The 6,609-nt window shown below is 48.2% G+C and overlaps 2 non-coding genes across 2 annotated transcripts; both read left to right on the top strand.

Moving 5' to 3' along the window:
* Positions 1-2,799: 2,799 nt before the first annotated feature.
* On the top strand, positions 2,800-5,093 carry LOC124346381. Its single transcript, XR_006919928.1, has one exon. It is a non-coding gene; the product is annotated as a small subunit ribosomal RNA (ribosomal RNA).
* A 932-nt stretch (positions 5,094-6,025) lies between these two features.
* On the top strand, positions 6,026-6,178 carry LOC124346228. Its single transcript, XR_006919800.1, has one exon. It is a non-coding gene; the product is annotated as a 5.8S ribosomal RNA (ribosomal RNA).
* The last annotated feature ends 431 nt before the right edge of the window (positions 6,179-6,609 follow it).

Here is a 6,609-nt window from a genome sequence, read left to right as displayed (position 1 = left end):
TCGAAAAAAAGCCGTCACACCGTCGAGGCGTGGCGGCTCTCAAATGGGTTGGTCGGGCGTGTCGTGATGACTTGCGACCGTAAAAAATTCCCACTCGTCGAAAATTTTCTAAGTCCCAACTTTGAAAACGACGGTTCCTGAAAGTCGGCTGGCGGTTGGATGGGGCAATGTCCCCGTCCAATCGCTAAAAATGAGCCGGAAAACGGAGACATTATGCGGCGGAACATTAGTGGTTTTCCTTAGTATAGAAGAGGTCTCGATTCCTAAACTCGGAAAAATTTTCAGAGTCCCAAAAATTTTCGAAGTGTCGAATAGTTTGGTTTCTCGAATTGAAAATTTTTTTCAAATTTGCGACATTACGACAAGCAGCGATTGTAAAGCCCGGTCCAAATTTTTCAAACGAGTCTTACTTCTTGTTAGTCCGCCTGGCCGATACCAAAGAATGGCCGACCGTCGACTATCGGGCGAATAGACGGGTGAAAGAAATAAAGTCGAAGCCGGTGGTTGGATAGATATCGAAGGGAAGGCGAAAGAGGCGAAAAGGAAAGCGCGAAATTTCTTTAGTAGCTTCGACGCAAAAACTTTGGTATCGACGGGGAGCTTTGGGAAATGAAACGAAGACGCAGAATGGGAAGTTGTCCGGTTCGGCGTTAGTTGTAGTTTCATTTCCACCGTAGCTGAGCTCCTTTCCGCCCGCCACTTCACATGATTTTAGTTTCGATTCCGTTCGATCGCGCTTGCACTGTCTTTGTTTTTTTTTCACTGCTTGGATCGCGGCTTTGCTCTAACCAGTTTAGCCCCATGCGATCAAAAAGTCTTAAAAAAAAAACCGTTGAACGGAGACGAACTCGATGAGCTGTCGGTGTGTGAAATATCATTCCTTCGGTAAAACCGTTTTCGAAATTTCCGATGGTCGGTATATGTAAAAATATATCCGAACCGCGATGTGGACGGGAATTCAAACGCCCGCTTCACCGATTGGTGCGACAGCTGAGAAGCTCGTCACTCGATCCAACGACTCTTGGTCGAAAAGTTCAGAAGAGGTGCGCGCGTCAAACATTTTTTTGGTTTCGGACGTTTCGTTTCTTCGGCACGTGTGGTTTGTCTGTGGCCGTCTGTGAGAGAAATCGGACGCTTGTTCTTTGTTATTTTACCGTAACAAGACAAGACGGGAAAGATTCTTTCTTCCAAACTTACGGCATCATAACCATCAGCGTTTACCGTCAGCGACGATACGGAAGAGAAAAGAAAATGGTGCGCGTCTTTTCACTTTTTGACACCGTATCAAAAAAAATTACCGTTCAGGCGGAAATGTGTGTGTGTGTGTGTGAGCCGAGAGATAAAAATAAAAAAGCCACCAAACAGAACGCTTTCAAATTATTTCGTGCGGCGTGCGCATATTTCACATTTTGCCGTTTGACGGAAGCTCGTTGTGTGGAACACAGAAGTGGAGATGGACGGAGTTGAAGGGGGGCGAAGACGGCCCGGTCGGACAAAGTCAAGAGATTGAAATATACGAGAGAATTGGGTGGAAGTGATGGCAAATCTATAAAATTCAAAAATCGGATGAGATGCGAGGACCGCAAAATGTGGCGTCGACTCTGACTCTCTTTTACTACGAACTTCCCTTCGACGGAAGATATCGAGAGCTGAGCTGAGCGCCCGCTGAGTATGGCCGGCGTAATTACAAACGAGTTACGGTTGGAGCTATATCGATTGTACGTATCCCGAACGTTCATCGAACAAGCCAGATCAACTCGGCGCCCGGTAAGATGTACGCTCAGTTATGGCCATGACACACGAAGGGAGAATTCAAACGGCTGTGAGTGTACGGCCCGCCCGGAGTTGTGTGTAGGCAGTGACCTCTCAAGAAAAAACGTAAAAAATTTTTTTTTGACAGTCACCGGTCTGCGACAAGTAATCAGTACGAAACTTGGGTGCAATGCAAAAAACATTTTGAGAATCCTTGCTTGACAACAACGAATCTAACACGATAAAAAAACGATCCCCATCGGTGTACCGCTTGCTTTTCTCGCGCTTCGGCGCAGAATCGCTTATTCAGCTGCCCTTGGAATATGTTCGTTTCGTGCATACTTGATCTCGGTCATTCTTCGGTGAACTCTTAAAGAATTGCGCACTTTTATAGGGGTAGTCTGGTTGCTTGTCTCGACTTGAAATGATTTGTTTTTTTCCGCCCATGACTTTCTATACGATGCCTCTATGCTGGCCTCTGACCGCGGTTGTTCCGAGTTTTCTCTTTCTCTTCGAAAGTCTTTGCGGAAAATTCTGCCTCGTGTGACCGTTGAGCGGTGAGGTGTGTGTGTGTGTGTGTGTCGTGCGGGGTGATGCGAGAGTGTGCCTCGGCGGTGGAAAAATAAAAATAAAACTCTGAGCCCACAAAAATTTAAAAGATGTATGCTTGTCAGCTTAGTAAAGCAGGCTTGACTTATGAGCATACAGCACGCCACATATGACCGTCGAAAACCGTAATACGGGAAAAAAAGTTGATGAATATATCAAGACCGGTCGAATGAATCCGATTCACTTTGGGCTCATAGACCGTTGAATGGTCTTTGACTTTGGAAATTGAAATGAAAAAAATCCAACAAACGGATCGGATCGGTGTTTCTCTTCACTGGGACTCGCTGTGACACGCCAGGCGTTGCGATCAAAAATTTTAGTTTCCGAAGAAAAAGAAAAAAACGAAAAAACGTGTTGATTTGGTGTGTGTTTGGTGATGCGTGGGCGAAATAAAAACCCGCAACTCGCCGGATGCATATCAAACAAACATACACGAAATACCTGGTTGATCCTGCCAGTAGCATATGCTTGTCTCAAAGATTAAGCCATGCATGTCTAAGTACAAGCCGCTAGACGGCGAAACCGCGAATGGCTCAATAAATCAGTTATGGTTCCTTAGATCCACTCCATCCTACTTGGATAACTGTGGTAATTCTAGAGCTAATACATGCACTCGAGCCTCGACTGCGGGCTTTCGGGCTCGCAGAAGAGGTGCTTTTATTAGATCAAAACCAGTCGGGGCCGGGCTTTCGGGCTCGCGCACCGTACCAATTTTGGTGACTCTGGATAACTTCACGCCGATCGCACGGCCTTCGCGCCGGCGACGTATCTTTCAAATGTCTGCCTTATCAACTGTCGATGGTAGGTTACGCGCCTACCATGGTTGCAACGGGTAACGGGGAATCGGGGTTCGATTCCGGAGAGGGAGCCTGAGAAACGGCTACCACATCCAAGGAAGGCAGCAGGCGCGCAAATTACCCACTCCCGGCACGGGGAGGTAGTGACGAAAAATAACGATACGGGACTCTTCCGAGGCCCCGTGATTGGAATGAGTACACTTTAAATCCTTTAACGAGGAACCATTGGAGGGCAAGTCTGGTGCCAGCAGCCGCGGTAACTCCAGCTCCAATAGCGTATATTAAAGTTGTTGCGGTTAAAAAGCTCGTAGTCGGATGTCTGTCTTCGGCCGGGCGGCGCCGCTCTGAATCAAGGGTGTTGCGTTTCACGCTCTGGGAGCCCGGGTGTCAAAGCCCGACTCTCTTCACGGTCGGACAACATCGCCGGAGTGGTGGTCGGTGCGTCGTTGTTGTATCTGCGGCCAGAGTTGGAAAGTTCTTTCGGGTTCTTTTTTAATTTTGGTCGTAGTTGACTCGATTCGCTCCACCCAGTCAATCGTTCGGGGTGCCCTTCACCGGGTGTCTCGGGCGGCCGGCAACGTTTACTTTGAACAAATTAGAGTGCTCAAAGCAGGTGTATCCCAACGCCTGAATATCGCAGCATGGAATGATGGAATAGGACCTCGGTCCGATTTTGCTGGTCTTTTACTTTTGGACCCGAGGTAATGGTCAATAGAGACGGACGGGGGCATTCGTACTGCGGCGACAGAGGTGAAATTCTTGGACCGCCGCAAGACGAACAACAGCGAAGGCATTTGCCAAGAATGTTTTCCTTGATCAAGAACGAAAGTTAGAGGTTCGAAGGCGATCAGATACCGCCCTAGTTCTAACCATAAACGATGCCAACCAGCAATCCGTCGGAGTTACTCCAATGACTCGACGGGCAGCTTCCGGGAAACCAAAGTCTTTGGGTTCCGGGGGAAGTATGGTTGCAAAGCTGAAACTTAAAGGAATTGACGGAAGGGCACCACCAGGAGTGGAGCCTGCGGCTTAATTTGACTCAACACGGGAAACCTCACCAGGCCCGGACACTGGAAGGATTGACAGATTGAGAGCTCTTTCTTGATTCGGTGGGTGGTGGTGCATGGCCGTTCTTAGTTGGTGGAGCGATTTGTCTGGTTAATTCCGATAACGAACGAGACTCTAGCCTGCTAAATAGGTGACGGGTTTTATCAATTGAAACCGAAGGGAGTACGGAGGCGTCGGGATCAGGTGGCGGCGATTCGGGTCTCGGTGGGACTGGTTCCTTTAGTGAGGCAATCTCTCGGCTTGGTTTCGTTGTGCTTTGTTCGTCGGGTGTACGGCCTTCACGGGTTGGTTGCCTGGCGGATGAGGTATGGCGGGGCTTTGTCGGGAATGTCTCGCGGGGGCTGGCTCTATTGTTATTCGGTCGTCGTCATCCCCGGCGATACCTTCTGCTCTCGCGTCCGTCACGCAGTCTTCTTAGAGGGACAAGCGGCGTCCAGCCGCGTGACAGTGAGCAATAACAGGTCTGTGATGCCCTTAGATGTCCTGGGCCGCACGCGCGCTACACTGAAGGAATCAGCGTGTTTCACTCTCCCTGTCCGAAAGGACCGGGTAACCGCTGAACCTCCTTCGTGGTTGGGATTGGGGACTGCAATGATCCCCATGAACCAGGAATCCCTAGTAGGCGCGGGTCACTAGCCCGCGTCGATTACGTCCCTGCCCTTTGTACACACCGCCCGTCGCTACTACCGATTGAATGATTTAGTGAGGCCTTCGGACGGGCTTGTCGGGGTGCCGTCGAGTGGGGAGCAATCTCTGCCCGTGCGGTGCCTACCAACGGCGAGACTGAAAGATGGTCGAACTTGATCCTTTAGAGGAAGTAAAAGTCGTAACAAGGTTTCCGTAGGTGAACCTGCGGAAGGATCATAAACGAACAAGACAAATGTTTTGCGCATATGGCTTTGGTTGAGCACGAAACAACTAAAAGTTGCAAAACAAAAAAACCCCATCAAAAGTCTTTCGGCGTAAGACATCGTATGAACTATGTGTGGGTTGACGGAAGAAAATCATTTATTTTGAACGGGTATCAGGCGCTCTGATGCGCGGTGGTTTAAAGCGGATTCGCCTTTTCAAATTGATTTTTCTTTCCTCTCGGCTCAAAAAAAAACACAAAGTCTTTCGATTTGGTCTATGGCCGTGAGCAAATTCTTCCTGCTTCGATGGTGAATGTCTCTATAGATTCATTCGACCTTTAGCGGCGCTCACAGTGTTGACGTTAGTAGAGTGAAGAATACGATAGCCCGCCTGGGCCGCGAGTACCGAAGGAACAATAAAGGAGATTTTATAAAGTCTTAGTCCCTAAATCAAACACTTTGAAAAATAAAAACTCGGTGGATGGAGAGTCGGAAAAAAAAAAAACATCAAGATTTTGAACGGGTATCAGGCGCTCTGATGCGCGGTGGTTTAAAGCGGATACGCCCAATCGAAATTGTTTTTTTTTTTGTTTCTCTCTTCGTCTTCGGGATTTTTTGATTCTCGGTGGGGGACGAAAGTGTGAGACTTTACTCTGGACGTTCTTTTCGGGCGTAGATACTCGTGGTTGCGTGCGTGTGCGTCGTATAGACTAACACTCCAAAGCCCGACACTATGCCGTTGAAAACCGAATGTTTTTTAAGCTTGCCCTTCGCCCTCTCGATGAAGTAGGAAGAATTCAAAATCACAATAACACACTAAACCCAAATTCTAGTACGAGTGTTTATCGGAACATTTTCTTTCTGGCTTTCTTTCTCCGCCCTCGCATTCATTTGCTTGGGCGGGTTGGAGAAAAAGAGAGAAGAAAACGAATATGTCGTTTTATATACGACCCTGAACGGTGGATCACTAGGCTCGTGGATCGATGAAGAGCGCAGCAAAGTGCGCTAATCCATGCGAACTGCAGAACACATGGAGCATCGAAATCTTGAACGTAAATGGCGGCCCAGCTTCTCGCTCGGGCCACATCTGACTGAGGGTCGGTCGAATGATGAACGAACAGAGATTTTTTCAGTCTTGGTTTTGCATGTTGGGTCGCGGCGAGATTTATTTTTCACCCGGCCTGACCGCATAAAAGCTCCCGAATCTCTAACGTCTGGGTGCCGCGCGACTTAAGTGTCCGCGATGCCTCAAATACAAAAAAGGGGGAAAAATAAAAGAAGGTTCGCCCTGTTTTGTTTTTTTCCTCTCTATTCAAAAGAAACCTTTTTCGATGGCAAAACAGATGGGAAATTTTTGAGCCAACTCAAAAAAAATTTAGAAATAAACACATCTTCTCGAACAAGGTGTCGGCTGCGTGTGCGCGATATACCGCTTCAACGCGAGTTTAGTTGTGTGTGTGCGCCGGGCGTGTCGAAGTGTCGACCACCGCGAATTATCACTCACTCTAACCGCTCGTTATGCAAGCATGGTT

This window comes from Daphnia pulicaria, chromosome 6, assembly GCF_021234035.1.
Source record: "Daphnia pulicaria isolate SC F1-1A chromosome 6, SC_F0-13Bv2, whole genome shotgun sequence".
NCBI classification, from domain to species: Eukaryota; Metazoa; Arthropoda; class Branchiopoda; order Diplostraca; family Daphniidae; genus Daphnia; species Daphnia pulicaria.
The sequence above is the reverse complement of the archived record's forward strand: the minus strand, read 5'-3'. Positions and strand labels throughout refer to the sequence as shown.